Source organism: Scyliorhinus torazame, chromosome 7 (assembly GCF_047496885.1).
Source record: "Scyliorhinus torazame isolate Kashiwa2021f chromosome 7, sScyTor2.1, whole genome shotgun sequence".
Classification (NCBI taxonomy): domain Eukaryota; kingdom Metazoa; phylum Chordata; class Chondrichthyes; order Carcharhiniformes; family Scyliorhinidae; genus Scyliorhinus; species Scyliorhinus torazame.
The window spans coordinates 253,330,174-253,355,090 of record NC_092713.1 but is presented as its reverse complement, the minus strand read 5'-3'; the positions used below and the strand labels follow the sequence as shown (position 1 = coordinate 253,355,090).

General features: G+C 53.5%; 1 protein-coding gene across 2 annotated transcripts in view; it reads right to left on the bottom strand.

The window, feature by feature from the left end:
• The window catches only part of LOC140427472 (interleukin-8-like), a 121,760-nt gene that overhangs the window by 60,627 nt on the left and 36,216 nt on the right, over nucleotides 1–24,917 (bottom strand). For both annotated transcript variants that reach the window (XM_072512992.1, XM_072512993.1), the window contains one exon: nucleotides 10,059–10,220. The gene's annotated coding sequence lies outside the window, so the exon portion shown is untranslated. The remainder of the gene's footprint in view (nucleotides 1–10,058; nucleotides 10,221–24,917) is intronic.

The window sequence follows — 24,917 nt, the reverse complement described above, 5'->3', positions numbered from 1 at the left end:
TTGAACGATAGAACTAGCGTACATATTTAACTGTGGGTCGACACTATACTGAACTGACTGGAGACCTTGTACTAGCCGGACCAGACTTTAAAAAAAATATATATATTTTATTCAACTTTTTCGGCCATACAAAACAATACAAAGGTTTTTCCCCTTTTTACAACAGCAAAACAATATAAATAACCGTGACCGTATTTTAACAAATAAATAAATAATATATAAACTAAATGGCAACTGCCATAACAAAAATAATAGCTCTCCCAAATAATAAAATCAGCACTTCAATTCAATATACATAACCAAATACCAATATCTTTACAAAAACACCCCTGAGGACCCACCTGAGCCCTCCCCCCTCCCCCCTGGGTTGCTGCTGCTACCTTCCCGTTTCCTTTATCGTTCTGCGAGGTAGTCAATGAACGGTTGCCACCGCCTGGTGAACACCTGAGCCGAACCCCTTAGTGCAAACTTTATCCGTTCCAGTTTTATAAACCCTGCCATGTCGTTTATCCAGGTCTCCACGCCCGGAGGCTTGGCTTCCTTCCACATAAGCAGTATCCTTCGCCGGGCTACTAGGGACGCAAAGGCCAAAACATCAGCCTCTCTCGCCTCCTGCACTCCCGGCTCTTCTGCAACCCCGAATTTAGCCAACCCCCAGCCTGGCTCGACCCGGACCCCCACCCCCTTTGAAAGCACCTTCACCACCCCCACCCAGAACCCCTGCAGTGCCGGGCATGACCAAAACATGTGGGTGTGGTTTGCTGGGCTTCTCGAGCATCTCCCACACCTATCCTCTACCCCGAAAAATTTACTGAGCCTTGCTCCGGTCATATGTGCCCTGTGCAAAACCTTAAATTGTATCAGGCTAAGCCTGGCGCACGAGGACGAAGAGTTTACCCTACGTAGGGCATCTGCCCACAGCCCCTCTTCGATCTCTTCCCCCAGCTCTTCCTCCCATTTTCCTTTCAGCTCATCCACCATGTTCTCCCCCTCATCTCTCATTTCCCTGTATATATCTGACACCCTACCATCCCCCACCCATGTCCCTGAGATCACTCTATCCTGAATCTCCTGCGTCGGGAGCTGCGGGAACTCCCTCACCTGTTGCCTCGCAAAAGCCCTCAGTTGCATGTATCGAGATTCATTCCCTTGGGGCAACCCATATTTTTCCGTCAGCGCTCCCAGACTCGCAAACGTCCCGTCCAAGAACAGACCCCTCAGTTGCACAATCCCTGCTCTCTGCCATGCTCCAAATCCCCCATCTATTCTCCCCGGGACAAACCTATGATTATTTCTTATTGGGGACCGCTCCGAGGCTCCCGTCGTTCCCCTATGCCGTCTCCACTGCCCCCAAATTTTCAGTGTTGCTACCACCACTGGATTTGTGGTGTATTTCTTCGGGGAGAACAGCAGCGGTGCCGTCACCAGTGCTTGTAGGCTGGTTCCTTTGCAGGACGCCATCTCCAACCTCTTCCACGCCGCTCCCTCCCCATCTCCCATCCACTTACACACCATTGAAATATTGGCGGCCCAATAGTATTCACTTAAGCTCGGTAGTGCCAGTCCCCCCCTCTCCCTGCTACGCTGCAAGAACCCCCTCCTCACTCTCGGGGTCTTCCCAGCCCACACAAAACTCATAACGCTTTTCTCGATCTTCTTGAAAAAAACCTTTGTGACCATCACCGGGAGGCACTGAAACACAAAAAGGAATCTCGGGAGGACTACCCTTTTGACCGCCTGCACCCTCCCCACCAGTGACAGGGGCACCATGTCCCATCTCTTAAAATCCTCCTCCATCTGTTCCACCAATCGTGTTAAATTAAGCCTATGTAAAGTTCCCCAACTCCTGGCTATCTGGATCCCCATGTACCGGAAATCCCTTGTTACCCTCCTCAGCGGTAAATCCTCTATTCCCCTGCTCTGCTCCCTCGAATGTACCACAAACAACTCACTCTTCCCCATGTTCAATTTGTACCCCGAGAATTCCCCAAACTCCCCGAGTGTCTGCATTATCTCAGGCATCCCCTCCACCGGGTCTGCAGCATACAGCAGTAAATCATCTGCATACAATGATACCCGGTGTTCTTCTCCTGCCCTGAGTACTCCCCTCCACTTCCTGGAGCCCCTCAGTGCTATGGCCAGGGGCTCAATTACCAACGCAAACAGTAACGGAGACAGGGGACACCCCTGCCTCGTCCCTCTATAAAGACGGAAGTAGTCAGACCTCTGCCTGTTCGTGATCACACTTGCCACCGGGGCCCTATATAGCAGCTGTACCCATCCAATAAACCCTTCTCCAAAACCAAATCTCCTCAACACTTCCCACAGGTAGTCCCACTCGACCCTGTCAAATGCTTTCTCGGCATCCATCGCCACCACTATCTCCGCCTCCCCTTCTGGTGGGGGCATCATCATCACCCCTAGCAGCCTCCGTATGTTCGTGTTCAGCTGTCTCCCCTTAACGAACCCAGTTTGATCCTCATGGACCACCCCCGGGATACAATCCTCTATCCTCGTCGCCATTACCTTGGCCAGGAGCTTAGCATCTACATTCAAAAGGGAAATGGGCCTGTAGGACCCACACTGCAGCGGGTCTTTATCCTTCTTCAAAAGTAACGATATTGTCACCTCCGACATAGTCGGGGGCAACTTCCCCCTTTCCCTGGCCTCATTAAAGGTTCTCGTCAAAAGCGGGGCCAGTAGGTCTATATATTTCCTATAAAATTCCACCGGGAACCCATCCGGTCCCGGGGCCTTCCCGGCCTGCATGCTCCCAATCCCCTTTACCACCTCCTCCACATCAATCTGTGCTCCCAGTCCTGCCCTCTCCTGCTCCTCCACCTTCGGGAATTCCAGCTGATCCAGGAAATGCATCATTCACTCCTTCCCTTCCGGGGACTGAGCCTTATACAACCTCTCATAGAATGTCTTAAACACCCCATTCACTCTCTCCGCTCCTCGTTCCATCTCTCCCTCCTCATCCCTCACCCCACCTATCTCCCTCGCCGCTCCCCTCTTCCTCAACTGTTGGGCCAGTAGCCGACTTGCCTTCTCCCCATACTCATACTGCACTCCCTGTGCCCTCCTCCACTGTGCCTCTGCCTTACCCGTGGTCAGCAGGTCAAATTCCACATGTAACCTTTGTCTTTCCCTGTACAGTCCCTCCTCTGGTGCCTCTGCATATTGCCTGTCCACCCTCAGAAGTTCTCTCAGCAATCGCTTCCTTTCTTTACTCTCTTGCTTCCCTTTATGTGCCCTTATGGATATCAGTTCCCCTCTGACCACCACCTTCAACGCCTCCCAGACCACTCCCACCTGAACCTCTCCATTGTCATTAAGCTCCAAGTACCTTTCGATACACCCCCTCACCCGTAGACATATCCCCTCATCCGCCAACAGGCCCATATCCATTCTCCAGAGTGGGTGCTGTTCCTTTTCCTCTCCCACCTCCAGATCTACCCAGTGTGGAGCGTGGTCCGAGATGGCTATGGCCGTGTACTCTGTCCCTGTCACCTTCGGAATCCGTGCCCTACCCAGCACAAAAAAGTCTATCCGTGAATATACCTTGTGAGCATGGGAGAAGAATGAGAACTCCTTACTCGTAGGTCTGATAAATCTCCAAGGGTCTACTCCTCCCATCTGCTCCATGAAGTCCTTGAGCACCTTGGCCGCTGCCGGCCTCCTCCCGGTCCTGGACCTCGACCGGTCCAGCCCTGGATCAAGCACTGTATTGAAATCTCCCCCCATTACCAACTTTCCCGCCTCCAGGTCCGGGATACGCCCCAACATACGCCTCATGAAGTTTGCATCATCCCAGTTCGGGGCGTACACGTTCATCAGAACCACCGCCTCCCCTTGCAGTCTGCCACTCACCATCACGTATCTACCCCCACTGTCCGCCACTATGGTCTTTGCCTCAAACCGTACCCGTTTCCCCACTAAAATAGCCACCCCACTATTCTTCGCATCCAAACCCGAATGAAACACCTGTCCCACCCATCCTTTACGTAGTCTGACCTGATCTGTCAATTTCAGGTGCGTCTCCTGCAACATAACCACATCTGCCTTTAATTTCTTTAGGTGTGCGAGTACCCGCGCCCTTTTAATCGGCCCATTCGCCCTCTCACGTTCCACGTGATCAACCGGGTTGGGGGGCTCTTTACCCCCCCCCCCCTTGTCGACTAGCCATCCCCTTTTTTTTCCCAGCTCCTCACCCGGTTCCCACGTACCCGTATATCCCACCGACGGTGCCCTCCCGCCTCGACCACCCCGCCCCATAACAGCTCCCCCTTCCCCTTAGCAGCAGCAACCCAGTTAGCTCCCCCCCCCTCCGCTAGATCCCCCTCTAGCGTAATTACACCCCCCATGTTGCTCCCAGAAGTCAGCGAACTCTGGCTGACCTCGGCTTCCCCGTTTGCCCTCGGCCTCTCACTGTGCGAGGCCCCCACCTTCCTGCGTACCTGTTCCCGCCATAATTACCATAGCGCAGGAACGAGACCCGCGTTTCCCACTCAGCCCCGCTTTCCTACCCACCGGCGCCCACAGTTCCTCATACTCCCCCCACCCCCCCAAACGAGGGGAAGAGAGAAAATTTACAGGATTAAAGAGTTAACACTTAAGAAATCATCCCCCCCCCCCCCCGCCCTCCTCGTCCCACATAGTCACCCCACCACTTTGTCCCAGAAGCTCTTTCTCTCGCCAGACTATTCCAGCTTCTCGTCCACTATGAATGTCCACGCCTCTTCTGCCGTCTCAAAGTAGTGGTGCTTCCCTTGGTATGTGACCCACAGTCTCGCCGGTTGCAGCATTCCAAATTTCACCTTCTTTTTGTGAAGCACCGCCTTAGCCCGATTGAAACTTGCCCTCCTTCTCGCCACCTCCGCACTCCAATCCGGGTATACGCGGATCACCGCGTTCTCCCACCTGCAGCTCCGAGTTTTCTTCGCCCATCTTAGGACCATCTCTCTGTCATTATAGCGGTGAAACCTCACCACTATGGCTCGAGGTATTTCTCCTGCCCTTGGTCTTCGCGCCATAACTCGATAAGCTCCCTCCACCTCCAACGGGCCCGTCGGGGCCTCCGATCCCATTAGCGAGTGAAGCATCGTGCTCGCATATGCCCCGACGTCCGCCCCCTCTGCGCCCTCAGGAAGACCCAAGAGTCTTAGATTCTTCCTCCTCGAATTATTCTCCAGGGCTTCCAACCTCTCCACACACCTCTTGTGCTGCGCCTCATGCGTCTCTGTCTTCACCACCAGGCCCTGAATTTCATCTTCATTTTCAGCAGCCTTTGCCTTCACAACCCGAAGCTCCAGCTCCTGGGTCCTCTGCGCCTCCTTTAGCCCTTCAATCGCCTGTAGCATCAGGGCCAACACCTCCTTCTTCAGCTCTTCCACACAGCGCCGCAGGAACTCTTGTTGCTCCGGGCCCCATATCGAACGGCCACCTTCCGACGCCATCTTGCTTCGAGCTTCCCTTCCTTGCCGCTGCTCCAAAGGATCCACTGCAATCCTGCCGCTATCCTCTCCTTTTTCCATCAATATCCGGGGGGATTCCCTTTTATTTCACCGCACAGTGATTTTGGCCGTTTAAAATTGCCATTGGGGCTCTTATCAAGAGCCCAAAAGTCCGTTCCAACGGGAGCTGCCGAAACGTGCGACTTAGCTGGTCATCGCCGCACCCGGAAACTAGCCGGATCAGACTTACTAGCTACCGCATGGTGTTTGCACTGTGCTAGCTCGGGGACTCTGACTGTCTCAGTGGCTGGGTCCCGAGAGAGCGGGAAACCTAGTGCCCTCTGGCTTTATAGTGGTGGTGTCCTGTCTGGTGATTGGCTGCACTGTGCTGTGTGCTTACTGGTCATCCTGTGTGTCAATCACTGCCTGTCTGCACTTCATTATATACATGCGTGGATATTATGACAGGCAAAATAGCTACTGAGGGAATCTGAGGAGGCGAGTAGCTATTTCCATTTTCTGGATGCAGCTCAAGGGCACTGGAGCTGTTGTCGCAGGAGGGGGCCTTTGGAGGTTGGTACAGAGTAGGCGGGTAAGGGGGCAGTGGAGGCGCCCCCGCGGGGAGGAGACACAGCAGGGGGTTGGGCTTGGTCAGGGGCCTGAAGCGTTCCAGGTAGGGGGTTGCCTCTTGGTCGGGGGCGGGAGCTTGGGGTAAGGGGCTTTTCGTCTATGAGGCCTTCAATTCTTCTTTAAATATCATGGATACCCATAATAAGGGCAACTACAGCTGCTGCCTAGACAGCCCTGCTCTTGGTTCTAAGCTGAAGATGACTTTAACTCTCTTTGACCGTGAGCAGTCTCTAGCTTCACAGCTGAAGGCTATTGCTAATGAGGAATTGACCTTGTTAATCGTGAGAGTACATCGGACTTCCGGTGGAGACCATGGTGTGAGTTGTCGCACATTTGATAGCTCCCGTTCACGGTGGACTATTTGGACCTTTTCCCTGATTTATGTGATGGTGGATTTGATCGATAAAACAAGTGTATAGATTCATGGGCCAGAAGTGGTCTGAAAAGATGAGAACGTTGGTCGAATATGGGAAAGCAGCCTGCGACACAGGGGAATATGGCGGAAGGTCAGGGACCGAAACAGCCGGCCCAGGGGTCGACGGAGAAACTTATGGCCTTTCCCCATGAGAAATTTGCTCAGCAGAGAGAAGAATATCTGGAAGACTTGGTCAGGGTGGTGGATCCGATAAAGGCGGGGATTGATCGTATGGAACAGAGATTGGAAACCCAGGGCCAGGCAATCCAGAAGGTGGAAGAGGCAGTGGCTGAGCACGATGACCAGCTAGCTGCGATGGCGGTGGAGTTAGGACTGATGAAGGACCACCAGAAGAGGCTGCAAGTCGAAGTGGAGGACCTGGAACAAAGATCGCACAGACAGAATCTGCGGATTGACGACCTGCCAGAGGACAGCGAGGGATCAGATGCAGGTGCATATGTGGCGCGCATGTTTGAGAAGTTGCTGGGAGAAGATGCGTTTGCTTGGCCTTTGGAGGTGGATAGGGCACACAGAGCGCTTATGATGAAGCCGCTGAGGAATGAGCCGCCGAGGGTGATGGTGATACAAATGCACTGGTTCCTAGACAAGGAACAGGTCTTGAGGTGGGCCAGGCAGACGAGGATCCCTCTACTCCGCCAATCCCTCCTTTCCCCCAATCTCCCCTCCCCATTCCCCTCCTTCCCACCCAAACCCCTCCCCCAATTCCTCCTTTTCCACAATCTCTCTACTCCACCAATCCCTCCTTTCCCCCAATCGCCCCTCCCTCATTCCTCTCCTTCCCATCCAATCCCCCCTTCATCAATTCCTCCTTCCCACCAATCCCCCCTCCCCCACCTATTTCCCTTCTTCCTCCCCCACCTCCGTTCCTCGACCCTTCCACATTGTCACTGCCCCCTTACCCGCCTACTCTGTACCAACCTCCAAGAGTCTGTGTAACATCACCCCAGGGTGATGGGCCTGTGTTGGCACTGCCAGCAGGTCAATATACAGACAGGAGAGTGATGATAACTCACTGTGGGGTTAGCTCTGGTACTCCTCAGTAATGGCAAATTCTTTTTTTTTCAAATTTAAAGTACAGTTCATTTTTTCCAATTAAGGGAGAATTTAGCGTGGCTAATCCACCTACCCTGCACATCTTTGGGTTGTCGGGACGAAACCCACGCAAACACGGGGCGAATGTGCAAACTCCACATGGACAGTGACCCAGAGCCGGGATCGAACCTGAGACCTAGGCACCGTGAGGCGGCAGTGCTAACCACTGTGCCACCGTGCTGCCCATTAATGGCAAATTCTGACTCCTGTCTTTCTGCTGACAACTTGCTCACACCCATCCTCTGAACGGGATCTGCACCAGGGGCGTTTGACGTTGGACCACCATGCCCAGGAATGGGGGGGTGGGGAGCGGAGGGCAACAGGGGTTGGGGGTGCAGGCCAGCCTGCTGTGAAGATTAACGTGACAGAAACTTCACATGTATCAGGTGTAATATGCTTTAATTGTGAACATTTGACATTTCCATTCCCCCTATTTCCATTCCCTCGCCCCCCCCCCCCCCCATACACACACTGCCCAATCAATGACCTTCTCTTTCCTTGATCTTTCGCGGTCTGCTGTCTAGGTGTGTCCCCAGAGTGCACACTGGAGTTGGAGGTGATATGCTGCTTTCCGTGCCCTGAGGATTTGATGCCCTAGGTGGGCATCCTCTGGAGGGCCTGGAGCTGGGGGGGCAAACCAACTGGTGTCCCTGGCATCGCTGTGCTTTTGAACAGGGAACAACCCTATTCTGTCCGCTACCCTTGAAATGCGCTGGTATCAGGAGGGGGTATTCGGAAGAACTAGATGCCACCATCGTCTCCTTGATTGCAGATCACGGGTTGGCCTCCAGAACTTCCTTCTCCATGATGGTGTCCACAGAGCCCTGAGGGACTCCTTGGGATGGAGGAGCAGCTGGTGTGAGGTCCAGAGGCCTCTTGAGTCTTCTGGCTTATTAGCTGCTCCTGATTGTCTGCACTCAGCGATGTTTCTCAGTGACTTGACCATGCTCTGCAGTGCCCCAGCAATGTCCTCCTGCATCTGGGACACGTCCCTCAGTGATATGATGTTGAGGCCCTCAGCCATGGTCATCATAGACTGAGCCATGCTTTGGGCATCACCATGTTGTGCTCCAGGCTCTCCACTCCAGTTGAACCCTAGCAGTGTTGGCTTAGTGCTATGCATTGTTGGCATCATGACCTGCCCTCGAGCCTTTGGGTCTCCTCCAATCGGCTATGCGCTCACTGGAATGTCGCTGACATCACCTTGTGAATGTCACGGCTGTGTCCAATCAGCCTCACCAGCTTTGGGAGAACCTTGTCCAGAGGCTCAGCATCTGACTGGGACCCAACTGAGTCCTGGGTCCGACAGATCTCCGACTGCTCACCAGATTGTGCCCCATAAGCCTCTCCACTAATGTCGCCCACCGAGGTGTGTGTCTCTGCGCTGGTGGAAGGTGGATGTGATAGTTGTGATGTCTCGCCAGTGGTCTCCTCGGAGCTCTCCTCCGAGGTGGCCTTTTGGGTGGTAGAGGGGGAAAGACTCCAGACAGCTCAGCCCCATCAGATGGAGATCCTGCGAGAAAATGGGAATGTGGTCAGTGAGAGGGAAGGATCATTTTGTCTGACATGAACAACTCACATGAGACTGGTCATCTCAGTGAAGGGGCAGTGGATCCTCACCTCTGTGGCGCAGGTCAACCTCGCTGTCGGAGACTGCCCTCTCCTTGGTCAACCCCGTGGTCTCCAGGGTGGTTCCTCTTAGGAGGTGGGACTCGGATCTCTAATACTCCTCCAACCATCTTGGCCTCTCCCCGCTTATTGTGGGCTATCACACTTGATCGGTCAAGAGGGATCTTTGCTAGCATGCAATATAATAATAATTTTTATTAGTGTCACAAGTAGGCTTACATTAACACTGCAATGAAGTTACTGTGAAAAACCCGAGTCGCTACACTCCGGTGTCTGTTCAGGTACACAGAGGGGGAATTCAGAATGTCCAATTCACCTAACATAATGTCTTTGCGGACTTTTGGGAGGAAACTGGAGCACCCGGAGGAAACCCACGCAGAGTAGGGGAGAACGTGCAGACGTGCAGCCGGGGTTCGAACCCGGGTCCCTGGTGCTGTGAAGCGATGGTGCTAACCACTGTGCTTCCGTGCACAATCATGAGACTGTTTAAAAGATATGATGCAGCAACACTCTTGCTTTAATTCTCTACATTAGTTCAGGTTCCATTTCCTTTCGCTGGACCACCCGAACCTTGCTGTTTATTTTGTTGTTTGTGGTCTTGTCAACAATCTATGTTGCAATTCTGCTGTGAGCAGGAAACAGCGACATTACATTTTCCACTGCACACAGAAAGTAAATGATTGATCATTTTGTACAAAATCCCCAAATTTATACCCCTTATGCTTTTCCGATGGAAAAGCTTTTACATAATGGCTCTGATTTTTGAGGTTGTTCATAACCGAAGGATATCAGCAATGAATTACTTTTCCACTTACCCAATGACTTTCTATGGACTTTTGCAAGGGAATTTGTGGTGCTTCAAAATCCATTTTGGTGTGGCAGCCTCTGCTTGAGATCCAGGACCAGCAAATGTGTATTTTCATAAATAATTAGACTTGCGTACTTTTTAATGTCGTGCGCAGAGTCGTAAAAGGAAGCTGCAAGTTAAAAGAGTTAATTTAATACCCAATCCTCCATTTCGTTTCTTGCATGTGGTGCTAAAACCGTAAATAAAATGTTGGTTTCGAATTGTTAAACACGTTCTTCCTGTGATATACCATTAAAACAACTTTAATGTTTAAAACTCCAAAATGTGGTCAATTTTGGTGAGGGTGTGTTTCACAAGAGTGTGGTAGCTGTTTACCTGAATGACATTCCAAGCCAATTAGCAAAAGCAAAATCATACTGGTCCACATGATGGCAGCAGAGCTCCCTCCTGGCTAAGGAACCAACCTTTATTACAGATTCCAGCGCACAGGCGAGCTGAATGAATGCATTAATGTTACATTTTAAACGGAAAAAATCAATTAAAGTTTTATTGCCATATTTGGACCCGGCATAATACAAGGCTTAACTTCCAAATAGCACAATGTTTTTTATGCAATGGGGTTTTTCCCAGGAAATGATAATACTCGCTATGTCATTCATTTTACCTTCAGTGTCTGGTAGCTGACTCATTTTGGTTACACATTTCAATTTTTTCTATCTTGTTTATATTTGTGAGACGTTCTGGCACAAACCAGATTAACTTGTTTTTGGTTTCTCATAGAAATAATTCCAAGTTTAGAAAAATATTTCACTGCCTATATTCTTTTTTTTTCAAATTTAGAGTGCCCAATTCATTTGTCCAATTAAGGGGTAATTTAGCGTGGCCAATCCACCTACCCTGCACATTTTTGGGTTGTGGGGGCGAAACCCACGTAAACACGGGGAGAATGTGCAAACTCCACACAGAAAGTGACCCAGAGCCGGGATCGGACCTGGGACCTCGGCGCTGTGAGGCAGCAGTGCTAACCCACTGTGTCACCCTGCTGCCCCACTGTCTATATTCTGTGGCTCCAATGAATGGAAATTAATTTATCTTTGTTGTTTTTAGTAGTGGTAAAGTAGTTTAGTAGTACACTAATAAAGATTATTATTTTTTTGTTCCCACCTGATGAACATGACTGAGATCAAATCAGCAATTTGAGATCACATGAAACATATGAGGAAGATCACACAGTTCATCTAAATTTATCAACCAAGAACAACCCTACACCTTCCCCTCCATTGCTCTATCTTTTAAAAAAAATTATCTTTATTGTCACAAGTAGGCTTGCATTAACACTGCAGTGAAGTTACTGTGAAAAGCCCCTGGTCGCCACATTCTGGCGCCTGTTCGGGTACGCAGAGGGAGAATTCAGAATGTCCAAATTACCGACCAGCACATCTTTCGGGACTTGTGTGAGGAAACCGGAGCACCCGGAGGAAACCCACACAGATACGGGGAGAACGTGCAGACTCTGCACAGACAGTGACCCAAGCCGGGAATCAAACCTGGGACCCTGGTGCTGTGAAGCAATAGTGCTAACCACTGTGCTACTGTGCTGTCTATCTAGATTTTCATAAACAATTCAAGGATTTTTCTCTCCGCTGTTCTGACCACTCTGGGTGAAGAAGATTGTCCTGATAGCAATCCTAATATATTCACTTATAGTTTCACACTGGTGGTGATGTGATGTCGCTGTTTGTTCAGTGTGTACTGACGTCTAGGATCAAAGGAAGTGAGATACTCTGGAGGAGGCAGTCTCACTTCATGGATCTGGCACCATAAGGAGTGTAAATCCTAATCTAACTGTAAATTAAATTTATAGAAAGCAGTGTTCACTGTTCCTTACTCTTTGAATATGTGCATTTTAAGCTATTGTATATGTGGTCTGTAGCGAGGCAGAATGATTTGAATTTGAGCTGGGCAGAAGCCACATATTGTAAATACACTGCTACCTGCTGAAACTTAGGGTGCGATTTACCAGCTGTGCCGTGGTCCCGGTACCTGAACGGCGGTGCAGCAGTATGGAGATCCCTCTTTCGGGATCTACCAGGCTCGACATGCCTCGCGAGATCTAATGGGATCTTGCAAAGTGCCGCAATCTGAATCCCGCTCTTAATGTGTGGAATCAGTATTTGACAAATCTGCATATTAGAGTGAGACAGCTCGTCTCACTAACATGTGCTCGGCTGATCTACGGGGCACACAAATGGGGACCAGACTGAACAGCACTATGGAGGACCCCCAGGGGATCGGAGGCTCCCAGGTAGTTGTCCACTGGGTAGGGTGGCACCCTGGCAATGGTGCCACCCAGGCACCTTGGTACTGCCAGCCTGGCACTCAGGTAGTGTCACCTAGGTGCCAGCCTGGTACTTCCAAAGAGCCCAAGTGGCACTGCCAGGCTCGCAGGGACACCGCCAGGCTGCCAGTGCCAAGGTGCCAGGCTGGCATTTTTCCCACGGCAGGGATTGGGCCTGGGGGTGCCCTACCCATGTGAAATGGATTGCAGTGGAGTGTGAGGGTGGGGGGGGCGAGTACCAATGGGTTGTGTCGTTTCCTTCGGCATGTGATATGTAAAAATCCATTGACTGCGTTTAATAATAATAATCTTTATTGTCACAAGTAGGTTGACGTTAACACTGGAATTAAGTTACTGTGAAAAGCCTCTAGTCGCCACAATCCGGCGCCTGTTTGGGTACACAGAGGGAGAATTCAGAATGTCCAATTCACCTAACAGCACGTCTTTCGGGACTTGTGGAAGGAAACCGGAGCGGCCGGAGGAAACCCACGCAGACGCAGAGAGAACGTGCAGACTCCACACAGACAGTGACCCAAAGTCGCAATTGAATCCGGGTTCCGTGGCGCTGTGAAGCAACAGTGCTAACCACTGTGTTACCATGCTGTTTGTGCTAATTGTAACAATAGCACACACAAATGTTTACTGTCATTTCTTTCTGGTGCCTGTCCGATATGCTCAAAATAGATTCCATCAGAAAAATGATTCAGATTCTCCGATAAGCGTGGTTTTATCACTTGTGGGTTTGAGATCCTGAGATGATAGCTTTGTATCCCACTCGTTTTATGTTCAATCTGCTTTGTCTCCAAAAATTGTTACAGTTGGGTGGGGGGGGGGGGTAAATATGATTCACTCTAGTTTATTTTTTAAAATTAGGAATGGTAATTACAGAATTTAAAAAAATCATAGCTACAAAGCATAAAGAAAACTTTAAAAATTGGCACAATTTTCTTTGCACATCCTTTTTCTAGCTGTATTCATTTATTGCTCAGAGGACTAGGTGACACCGTGTAATATTGAGAAAAAAATGAAATGAACACTCTGTCCACTTGTGGTAAATGATAATCTGTATTCCTTGATGGCTCACGTTTTCAGTTTTGTCCATTTCCCATATCCTTGCGAGGTACAAAATGTGCTACAACTCTCAAAGGTTTTCATTTCACTCTTCAGCTGGCGAAGTTGCTAACTTAAGGAACGTGTGGCACTGTTCTGCTGTACCAGTAAACAATTTTATTTTTGTTCAAATTGTTTCTTTCTAATTGATTTAGTTCCCTCTGCCTTTATGAAAAAAATGGTAAGCGATTCTTTTATGCAGAGTTAAAATGCAGAATAAAAATATTGGGCCCAATTTCAACCTACTCAAAGCCGATCCACTTTCACAGGGGTAAAGTCACCCCAAATTGTTGTTGTTTCAAGTGAAAATTCAAACCAGGGGCGTCATTCTCCGACCCCCCGCCAGGTCGGAGAATGGCCGTTGGCCGCCGTGAATCCCGCCCCCGCCCCCGCCGAAGTCTCCGAAGGGAGAAAAGTCGGCGGGGCGTTAATGGCGCCGCTGCCGCGGAGAATGTCACGGGTCTGCGCAAGGCAGCCGATTTTCGGCCTGCCGATATTCTCCCTTCCGGATGGGCCGAAGTCCCGTCGACGTGATGACCGTTCACGTCGACGTCAATCAAACCTCCTTTTCATCGGCGTGACCCGGTGCTCCAGGCTCACGCCGACCAGCGAGGAGGTGAGTGACGGCCTGGGGGGTTGGCTCTGGGCAGGAAATGGCGTGGCCGCAGACTGATTGCGTGAGGAGAGCTGTGTCTCGGCTTGTGTGTGTGTGCGGCGGGGGGGGGGGGGTGGTTAGAGTAGGCTGGGCTCCGGGGGAGTGCCGGGAGGGGGTCTGTGCCGGGGTGGAGGTTGGGGGTTGTGGAGGGGGTCCGTGCCGGGGTGGAGGTTGGGGGGGGGTCCGTGCTGGCGTGGAGGTTGGGGGTTGGGGAGGGGGTCCGTGCCGGGGTGGAGGTTGGGGAGGGGGTCCGTGTCGGGGTGGAGGTTGGGGGGGGTCCGTGCTGGGGTGGAGGTTGGGGTGGGGGTCCGTGCTGGGGTGGAGGTTGGGGAGGGGGTCCGTGCCGGGGTGGAGGTTGGGGAGGGGGTCCGTGCCGGGGTGGAGATTGGGGGGGGGTCCGTGCTGGGGTGGAGGTTGGGGAGGGGGTCTGTGCCGGGGTGGAGGTTGGGGAGGGGGTCCGTGCCGGGGTGGAGGTTGAGGGGGGGTCCGTGCTGGGGTAGAGGTTGGGGAGGGGGTCCGTGCCGGGGTGGAGGTTGGGGGGGGGTCCGTGCTGGGGTGGAGGTTGGAGAGGGGGTCCGTGCCGGGGTGGAGGTTGGGGGGGGGTCCGTGCTGGGGTGGAGGTTGGGGGTTGGGGAGGGGGTCCGTGCCGGGGTGGAGGTTGGGGGGGGGTCCGTGCTGGGGTGGAGGTTGGGGGTTGGGGAGGGGGTCCGTGCCGGGGTGGAGGTTGGGGGGGGGTCCGTGCTGGGGTGGAGGTTGGGGGGGGGGTCCGTGCTGGGGTGGAGGTTGGGGAGGGGGTCCGTGCCGGGGTGGAGGTTGGGGGGGGTCCGTGCTGGGGTGGAGGTTGGGGGTTGGGGAGGGGGTCCGTGCCGGGGTGGAGGTTGGGGGGGGGGTCCGTGCTGGGGTGGATGTTGGGGGTTGGGGAGGGGGTCCGTGCCGGGGTGGGTGATGGGAGGGCAAATGAGTTGGTCCACCTGGCCAGGTGCCAGCCTCCAACAGTTGGACCCATGCGGTCCATGCCACCTGGCTGGGGGGAGGAGGGGATATGGGCAATGATGACATGTCGTCGTTCCCCTCCCCCCCACCAGGCCGTCATGTTTTCAGACCATCCAGCGATGTTGGCCGCCGTGGTGGCAGCCGCTCATGTCTATGTTGCCCTGGATGAGGAGGAGGAGGAGGAGGAGGAGCGTGCCAGAGAGGCGGCGCAGGCTGCCGCAGAGGCGGCAGCCGCCCAGGCTGGAGGGACACCTGACCGACAGGACGAGGAGGGGGAGGAGGACGTCGTGGCCCCACGGCAACGGAGGCACCCGAGGGCGCCCCGTGTGTACCGGCCCCGGCAGTCATACCAGGACCTCACGGACCGGGAATGCAGGAGGAGACTCCGGATGAGCCGGGAAACCGTGGCACACATCTGCCACCTGCTGGCACACCTGTCACCGCGTGGCACTGGCGGGGGACACCCTCTCCCCGTGTCCGTCAAGGTTACGGTGGCCCTGAACTTTTATGCAACGGGGTCATTCCAGGCACCGAGTGGGGACCTGTCCGGCATATCGCAGACATCGGTGCATCGGTGCATCCGGGCAGTGACAGATGCCCTTTATGCCATGGCACACCGCTACATCCGCTTCCCCGTGGACCGGGCCAGCCAAGATGCCCGGGCCGTGGGCTTCTCTGCCGTTGCCGGGTTCCCCATGGTCCAGGGCGCGATCGATGGGATGCACGTCGCCGTGCGGCCACCTGCAGAGAACAGGGCCGTGTTCACTAATAGGAAGGGGACCTATTCAATGAACGTACAGGTGGTCTGCGACCACCGCATGATGATCCTGCACGTCTGCGCCCGTCACCCAGGCAGTGTACACGACTCATTCGTGTTGTCGCGGTCATCCATCCCCGGCATGTACGAGGGACGCCATCCCCGGCTGAGGGGCTGGTTGCTGGGCGACAGGGGCTACCCATTGCGATCGTGGCTGATGACGCCTATACGGAGGCCACGCAATGAGGCGGAGAACCGCTACAATGATGCCCATACAGAGCACAAAGGCAGCTTCGGTAGGTGTAACATTGACTTTAATAACCAAAGGAGTTCATGCACGTGCCCTAGCCCCTAAAACCCATCTGTGCCCTGCACCCGTGCCAACTTACTCAGTGTCTAATTGTTTGGCCTTACGGGCCCTTTGACTATGTCTACGTGGTTCCCCAGACGGTACAGCAGAACTGGAGGTGGACTCCTGTGATTCCTGCCCTCTGACACCGGATCCCTTTGGCGGCCGTTTCCTGAGGCGTCCTGGCCTAGATGGGCCAGGCTGCGGCCCGGGCGACTGGGATGGCGAGCTGCCAGCCTGTCCTGCCCGTTGCCCACCCGATGCACCTGGGACGGAAGGGGGGGAGTCCGAGGTGTCGCGGTGTACCGGGACCTCCCCTACAGAGGGAGCCGGGACGGACCACACCACCTCCTCCTCCCTCGGGGTGCCCGATGGCCCCCAGGCCTCTACATGGGTGGGGAATGCGAACGGACTGGCCATCCGACGCGCCCCCGACATCTGGCGCTGCCAGTCCTGGAGGCCCGTGCTGGTATCGACAGGGGTCTGCAGGTTTGCAGCCATGGAGCCCAGGGGGTTGTCGAACCCTGTCTGCGACAGTGCGACGCCGGCTCGCACATGGCCACTGGCGCCGATGCCCTCAGCGATGGCCTGCTGAGACTGGGCCATGGCCTGCAGAGACTGGGCCATGGCCTGCAGAGACTGGGCTATGGCCTGCTGAGGCTGGGCCATGGCCTGCTGAGACTGGGCCATGGCCTGCTGAGACTGGGCTATGGCATTGAGCGCCTCTGCCATCTGGCGCTGGCACTGGCTCATGGCCTCCTGTGAGAGGGCAGCCATTTCCTGGGCCACAGACGCCGCCTGCACGGAAGGCCCCAGGCCTCGCAAACCGTTCCCCATGTCTGACACCGTCGCACCCATTGCCTCCACCGCGGACGCCACCCGTGCGGTGTCAGCCTGGGTGGCACGCATGACCGGGACCACTCCCAGCTCCTGGACGCGGGTGGACTCCTCCACCTGCGACCGCAGCCGCCGCAAGCCACCCGTCACCCTATTCGCTCGTCTCCGTGTCGGTGGTTGCATCGGATCTATGTGTGGGTGTGGTAACTGCAGGAACCCGGGATCCATCTGGGCGGCAGATGTTCGCTTGGCCTGGGCTGCCCTCCGACCGCCCGGTCCCTCTGCTGCTCCTACCTCCACCTGCTGTACCGGGACGGCTGTGTTGTGCGCACCAGTGAGTGTACCAGACGCCTCATCACTAAAGTGCCCAACCGTGGTGAGTGTTTCTGCGATGGTGGAGGGTGTTGGTGACAGCAGTGGCGTTGTGTCGTGCTCTTCGTCCCACTCTGAGTCCATGGCACTTTCGGGTGGGGGTTCGTCTCCACCCATCCACTCTGAGTCACTGTCCGGTATTTCGTCTTCCCGGGTAGGGGTGTCCTGGGTAGTGCTGTCCCGGGTAGTGCTGTCCCGGGTAGTGCTGTCCCGGGTAGGGGTGTCCTGGGTAGTGGTGTCCCGGGTAGGGGTGTCCTGGATAGTGGTGTCCTGGGTAGTGGTGTCCTGGCTCGGATGTGACGGGGGCCTGTGGCTGCCCCCCTCATCGCTGGGTGGTCGCTCCCGCACGTGACGGGGGTGTTGTCTCCCTGTTGTCCAGGTCTCTCCGTCTCCCGTGGTGTGCGAGGGGCATCCTGCGGGCGTCGCATGCTGGAGGGTGCGGGTCTCTCCGTCTCCCGTGGTCTCCGAGGGGCATCCTGCGGGCGTCGCATGCTGGAGGGTGCGGGTCTCTCCGTCTCCTGTGGTCTCCGAGGGGCATCCTGCGGGCGTCGCATGCTGGAGGGTGCGGGTCTCTCCGTCTCCCGTGGTCTCCGAGGGGCATCCTGCGGGCGTCGCATGCTGGAGGGTGCGGGTCTCTCCGTCTCCTGTGGTCTCCGAGGGGCATCCTGCGGGCGGTCTGCATCTGCGGGGATGGGTGCCTGGACGTTTGGTCCTGCGATACACAATGAAGCATGCATGGTTAGACATCAGGCAGTGATCAGGTGATACGGGGGAGGGGGATATAGGGGAGGGGGGATATGGGGACGGGCTGTTGGTGGCTCACTTGCTCGTGGGGCCCCGACCTCTGCATCAGCAACCTCCCGGTCCTCAGGTCCGCCAGCCAGTTCCAGGGCCCTTTCCTCGTGTACGGTCAGTGGCCTCTCATCAGCGGGCCCTCCTCCAGTCCTCACATGCTCCCTATTGTTGTGTGCGCGCTTCTCCTGTGGGGGGGGGGGGGTGGTGGCAGGGGTAAAAGGCAACAGTGTTAGGCAGGTATATGAATGCACGCCATCGGTTGCGCGTGCATTGCAGAGGTTAAGGTTAGGGCTGGATTCACTTGGGGATATGGGGGATATGGGGGAGGGGGGATATGGGGGAGGGGGGATATGGGGGAGGGGGGGATATGGGGGAGGGGGGATATGGGGAGGGGGGATATGGGGAGGGGGGGATATGGGGGAGGGGGGATATGGGGAGGGGGATATGGGGGAGGGGGGATATGGGGAGGGGGGATATGGGGGAGGGGGGATATGGGGGAGGGGGGATATGGGGGAGGGGGGATATGGGGGATATGGGGGATATGGGGGAGGGGGGATATGGGGGAGGGGGGATATGGGGGAGGGGGGATATGGGGGAGGGGGGAATATGGGGGATATGGGGAGGGGGATATGGGGAGGGGGGATATGGGGGATATGGGGAGGGGGGATATGGGGGAGGGGGGATATGGGGGATATGGGGGAGGGGGGATATGGGGGAGGGGGGATATGGGGGAGGGGGGATATGGGGGATATGGGGGAGGGGGATATGGGGGATATGGGGAGGGGGGGATATGGGGGATATGGGGGAGGCTCACCCTGCCTGCTCTGACGAGGTCGTTCACCTTCTTGTGGCACTGGGTGCCTGTCCGTGGTGTTAGGGCCACAGCGGTGACGGCCTCTGCCACCTCCCTCCACAGACGCCGGCTGTGGCGTGGGGCAACTCTGCGGCCGTGCCCGGGATACAGGGCGTCCCTCCTCTGCTCCACCGCGTCCAGGAGCGCCTCCACATCGCGTGACTCGAACCTCGGGGCTGAGCGACGGCCAGCCATCAAGTCGGGTGTTGCGGTCGGGTGTTCCGGTCGGTTGGGGGGGAGCTGCGCGGCCTTATGAGCCGTCACGCCGTGCAGCGCGTATGACGCTGCACGACGTGAACCACTGCGCAAGCGCGGATCCCGTTACGTCGCTGCTAGCCCATTTTGGGCCGCAGACTATCGGCCCATTTTTATGACGTGACGCTAGTGGGATTTGCGCCGTTTTTTTGCACCGATCGGCGGAGTTTCCGCCGATAACGGAGAATTTCGCCCCCGATGTCTGAAATATCAGAAGTTATAGTCTTGTGGCTGTATTGCGTTTTTTGCAGTTCTGACTTAGACAGTATAGAAAGCTGTGGTTAAGTATTATTAACTCTTCATCAAACAGCCTTATCTGAACAACAGTGTAAGAATGTGTTGAATAATACTTTGAGAATGTCCTTTGATCCCGTATATAGAACACTGAATTCAATTTTAAAAATACATTTACCTTCATTTTAGCGTTGTTAATGACAAACCATTATATATTCATCCTTCATTTAATTAAGTGACAAGATAATATATTTTTTATTCTCTGGTGTCGCTAATATCCAGCAGTCAGCAAGCCAGCATGATGCTAGTTAAACACACTAGTTCAACTGTTTTTAACTATCACAGTTAATTATTTCACCACTCAAACTTCACACCATGGTAATCACTCTGGTTTAGAGATCAAAAACCAAACATTGTGTTGTGACAACATTTGACGCAAAGCAGTGCAGTGAAAACATTTTGTAATGTCTTAAAAATGTGTGTGGAGTCTGTAATTGTTTGAAGAATGTTTTAAAAAGTATTTTAAGAATTTGTAATCAATTGTAATTTCCTTGAAAAATAAGAAATACTGGTCAATGTGACCAAGCGACCCTGACCTGGAAGCAGTGCCAGCAGGATGGAAGTTAGCATATGAACGTCATTTGGCTGGCAGGCACAAAAGCGTGCTGGAGGCAGAAGGCAATCAGCACACAGATACTGGAGCTCGTGGAGGCACTGTACGAGTGGGCTACAAATGTCTCAACCTGGAAAACTGTGTAAAAAGCACGGCTATGCCAAAAGTTAGGCGTTTGACCAAACGTGGCCAAATCATGAACCAGGATGTTTTTGGCTGGTCAGATGAAAAGGATCTCTAGAAAACTACACCGTCAGGATTGTCATTACTCGAGGGAGAGAGGGCTTGTAGAGGCGTGCTTTGCTGATGATATTCGTACCGATGAAACCTGGTGTTGTTCATGAAGATTCCTAATCTATCCTGCGTGAATAAAGAACAGCGTATTGTAGCTATGTCGTATCATATCTGTGCAGAGATTGATGCGAATGCTCGTGATTAAGATGTATCTTTGTTTTATTGACAATTAAAAGTGAAATTATGCTTGTATTTGAAGTATCATGGGCGGGATTCTCTAATCCCGCGGCAGAGTGTCCACGCTGTCGTAAACGCCATTGCATTTTACGACGGTGTGAAAGGGCCGCTGCCAGGACAAATTCTGGCCTCTCCAGGAGGCCAGCACGGCGCTGGAGAGGTTCGCGCCGCTCCAGCTGCTGATCCCGGCGCGAACTATGTGCTGCGGGATCCGTGTATGCGCAGTGGTGCCGGCTCCAACACACACATGCGCAGTGGTGCCAGTACCAATGCACGCATGCGCAGTGGCCTCCTTCAATGCGTTGGCCCCGACGCAACATGGCGCAGGACTACAGGGGCCGGCGCGTAGGAAAGGAGGCCCTCAGCCAGAGAGGCCAGCCCGCCGATTGGTGGGCCCCGATCGCGGGCCAGGCCACATCGGAGCCCCCCCCTGGGGTCGGTCCCCCCCCCTCCTCCCCCACAGGTGGCGACCCGACCCTTCAATGCCGAGGTCCCACCGGCTCAGAGCAGGTTAGAATGGCGCCGGTGGGACTCGGTTTTTTTCTTACGGCCAGTTGGCCCATCCGGGCAGAGAATCCCGGGGAGGCCGCATTGAGCGGCCCATGACCGGCGCCGCACCAACTACTCTGGTGCCAATGGCGCCGATTCTCTGCTCTGTGGCGTGGCCCGGTCGCGGGGATTCTCCGGCCCGGCCCAGGGCTGTGCGAATCCCACCCATTTTCCTGTTAATCCATGCGTATTATGCATTGGTTCTAATTAATGTTCAAGTAAAAGCGACAAAAAGTGGAATCTTGTTGGTACTTTCTTCATTTTGAGGTCATTCAGTAAATTTTATCACAAGTGGGAACTATTCATTATTTTCAACTGCAAATTTTGTAATTTAAGAATTTAAGTTAAGAAAGATGTTTTTTTCCTTTAGAAAACAGATTTTGTGAAACTGTAATTGAGTTTTCATGAAAAGGATTCACATAATTTGTTCACTATAACGTGGTTAATATTTTATTATTGCTGAAGAGATTGTTATGGCTAATTAAGTGCTCAGTGATGCAACGTCACAAATGGTGTAACTGCACTAGGTCCACTTCAAGCCCAGTAAATACATTGGATAAAAGCAATTTACTGCGGATGCTGGAATCTGAAACCAAAAGAGAAAATGTTGGAAAATCTCAGCAGGTCTGGCAGCATCTGTAGGGAGAGAAAAGAGATAACATTTAGAGTCCAGATGACCCTTTGTCAAAGATGATCAGTAAATATATTACTGTCTGCATATTAACGCAGATATTGGGCAGGAGTTTCTAAGCGTCATTTGTGGCGGATTTTGCCGGGAGTTTCCCATCGGCTGTGTTGGTGAACTCCCCATCGCCATATAGTCACTCTTTTGGGCCCAGGGAAGTTTCTCACTAGTTTAGGCCACACTTAGTATTATTTTCATTGGGGCAGCATGGTGGCACAGTGGTTGGCATTGCTGCCTCATAGCGCCGACGACCCGGGTTCGATCCCAGCCCCGAGTCACTGTCCGCGTGGAGTTTGCACATTCTCCCCATGTCTCCGTGGGTCTCACCTTCACAACCCAAAAAGATGGGCAGGGTAGGTGTATTGGCCACGCTATATTTCCCCTTAATAGGAAAAAAAGAATTGGGCACTCTAAATTTATATTAAAAAAATAATTATTTTCATCACTGGGGAGCTGAACTCACTGGCCCAGACTGGTTCTTCAGAGATCAGGCCGCCATTTTGAAAGGGTGCTCCGATCTCGAAGTGAGCTTGAGGGTCCCTCACCCCCCCACCCATGGGCAATGTCACCTCCCCCCGCCCCCAACACACATGGGCATTACCCCACAGCCACCCAAGTGAGGACACCCCGCTATGAGGGCCCTCCTCTTCAGGCCCTCCTCCACACTCCATTACAGACCCCCCCCTTCCAGGACCTCCATCCACCCTTCACCCCCAACCTCCCAGAGACCCCTAATTACCTTTCCTCAACCCCCCCCCCCAACCCTTCGTAACCTGCTCCGGCCCGGGCCTGTGACAGTGTTACCCTGGCACTGCCACCCTGGCACCCTGGGACTGCTCCTGCTAGATTTGCAGTGGTACCCAGGTACCTTGATAGTTCTAGGGTGGCAGTGACAAGGTGCCAGCTGGGCATTGCAAAGGTGCCCGTATTCCAGGGGACCAGTACTGAATGGCGCCTGGCTGGGGCCTCCCTGGGCGGCCAGAAGATCATGGGTAAGCACACTTAAGTCCGTTAAACCCTATTTAAGTGCGCATGGCCTGGTCCCGCCCATTGTGGGCAGGATTGTGGTTGCGCCATCTTATGGGACTTGAGTAGATCCTGCAAGGCGTTGTAGCTGCTGGGAAGCCAGGGACGGCCTCACAAGGCATCTACCAGCCACGCTGGGTTCCCGATCAGGCGCGACGGGGCCAGTAGATGGAGCACATTCGGGGAAAATAGCAATGAGGCAAAATGCACTCCCATTATTAGACAGCAACTTCTTGTGACTGCACATGGGCAGTTAAACGTGGAAATCAGAAAGTTGCTGTTTGAGTTACCCAGCTCTTCCTGAAACTTCACTCTACCAGCATATTGCTAAGGGACATAGAATGTGTGAATTTGTGGATCATACCCATTAACACATGAGAAAAAGTTATGAGGTATCCATTCAACTGTAAATGAATTTTAAGAGTCCATTATGTCTTAATTACTGATAAGCAGCCTCTCTGGCTGAACATTAACTTTTATATGGATCCTTATTCTTTTAAATGTTTATTATTGTTGGAGATTCTTTACAAAATTAAGTTTTCTTAAATACTTTTTCTTTCTATCTCTTCACTTCCTTTCTATATAATGGGCTGGATTCTCTGTTCCCCGACGTGTTCGGCGACGGGGCGGGGAATCCGTTTTGTGCCGAAATCGGGAGCGGTGCCGTTTAAAAAATTCTCCGCCCTTTGAAAATTGGCGTACTCGAGGAGTATGCCTCGCCGAGTATCCACCGCCTCAGGCCATTGCCTGAGGCCCACCCTGCGATTCTCCGTTGCTAACCAGCCGAATTCCCGACCGCGTGGCTTACGTGTACTCACACCACCCAGGAACCTCACGTGGCGGCTGCGGACTCAGTCTGGGGCCGCCACAGTCGGCGGAGAGCTGATCAGCGGACAGGGGGTCTACATTCAGGGCTGGGGGCAATGTGGGCAGGTAGTCCGGGGTGTGCAAGCAGCAGATGCGGGGCACTACTTTGGCGGTCCAGGTCCGCGGGGTGAGTCCTCCATGGAGCATGGCGCAGGAATGTGGACCACGTGGAATGGCACCCGAGGGGTCTCCAGGGCCATTGGAGGCCCCTGCCTGGTAAGGGTCAGGGCAGTGAGCCCCCCTGGCTATCCCCCTGGAATGTGGGCACCTTGGCACTGCCCAGCTGGTACCTTGACACTGCCACCCTGGCACTATCAAGGCTCCTGGGTAGAACCGTAAAGCTAGCAGAAGCACTCCCAGGGTGCCAGGATGGCAGTGCCCAGGTGCCAGGGTAACACTGCCAAGAGTCAGGCCTGAGTTGACACCCATTTAGTTCAGTTCAGAAGTCGTGGATGTTTTATTCCACAATAGGTAATACATACAGAACACAAGAATCATGAAACTGATTTGGCACAACCAAATCAACTTCTGGTTACCATCCCTAACTCATTTCAGTGGGCCTCTTTTACTTCATGGCTCGCATGTTGGGGTAGAAGTAAAGGTGAGGCTATCAGCCAGGAATGAATTAGACATCAAATCTGCTGCCCATTTGTGCAATTATACACAGAAATCAGGAAATTGCTGTCCAATATGTCCTGCTCTTGCACTTTTTGCTGTTCTAGGAACTCACCAAGATTCTTAAGATTCAAATACATGAAGGACATGATGTTGTGCTTTTTACCCACTAGTTACCCAGATGGACCAGTCTGTGCTGGGCCCTCATGGGCAATGCAACCCAGTACAGAACCGAGCTGGCTGCCTTCACATCGGCTGCAACACAGAGGTAACACCATGTAAGAGTACAAGGAAGACAACATGAAAATGGTCCTAGTTGAGAATCATTTGGGTGCCTTATTTTTAATGCCACTATCATGTTAAAGTATTTTATTGAAATGAAACAATTTATTTTAGCTAATAGATAGGGGGCATGTAGTTCTTAGTGGCTGGTTGCACATTAAACATGAAGAACAGACTGGATGTGAGAGCAACGTCATGTATCTCGGTGTT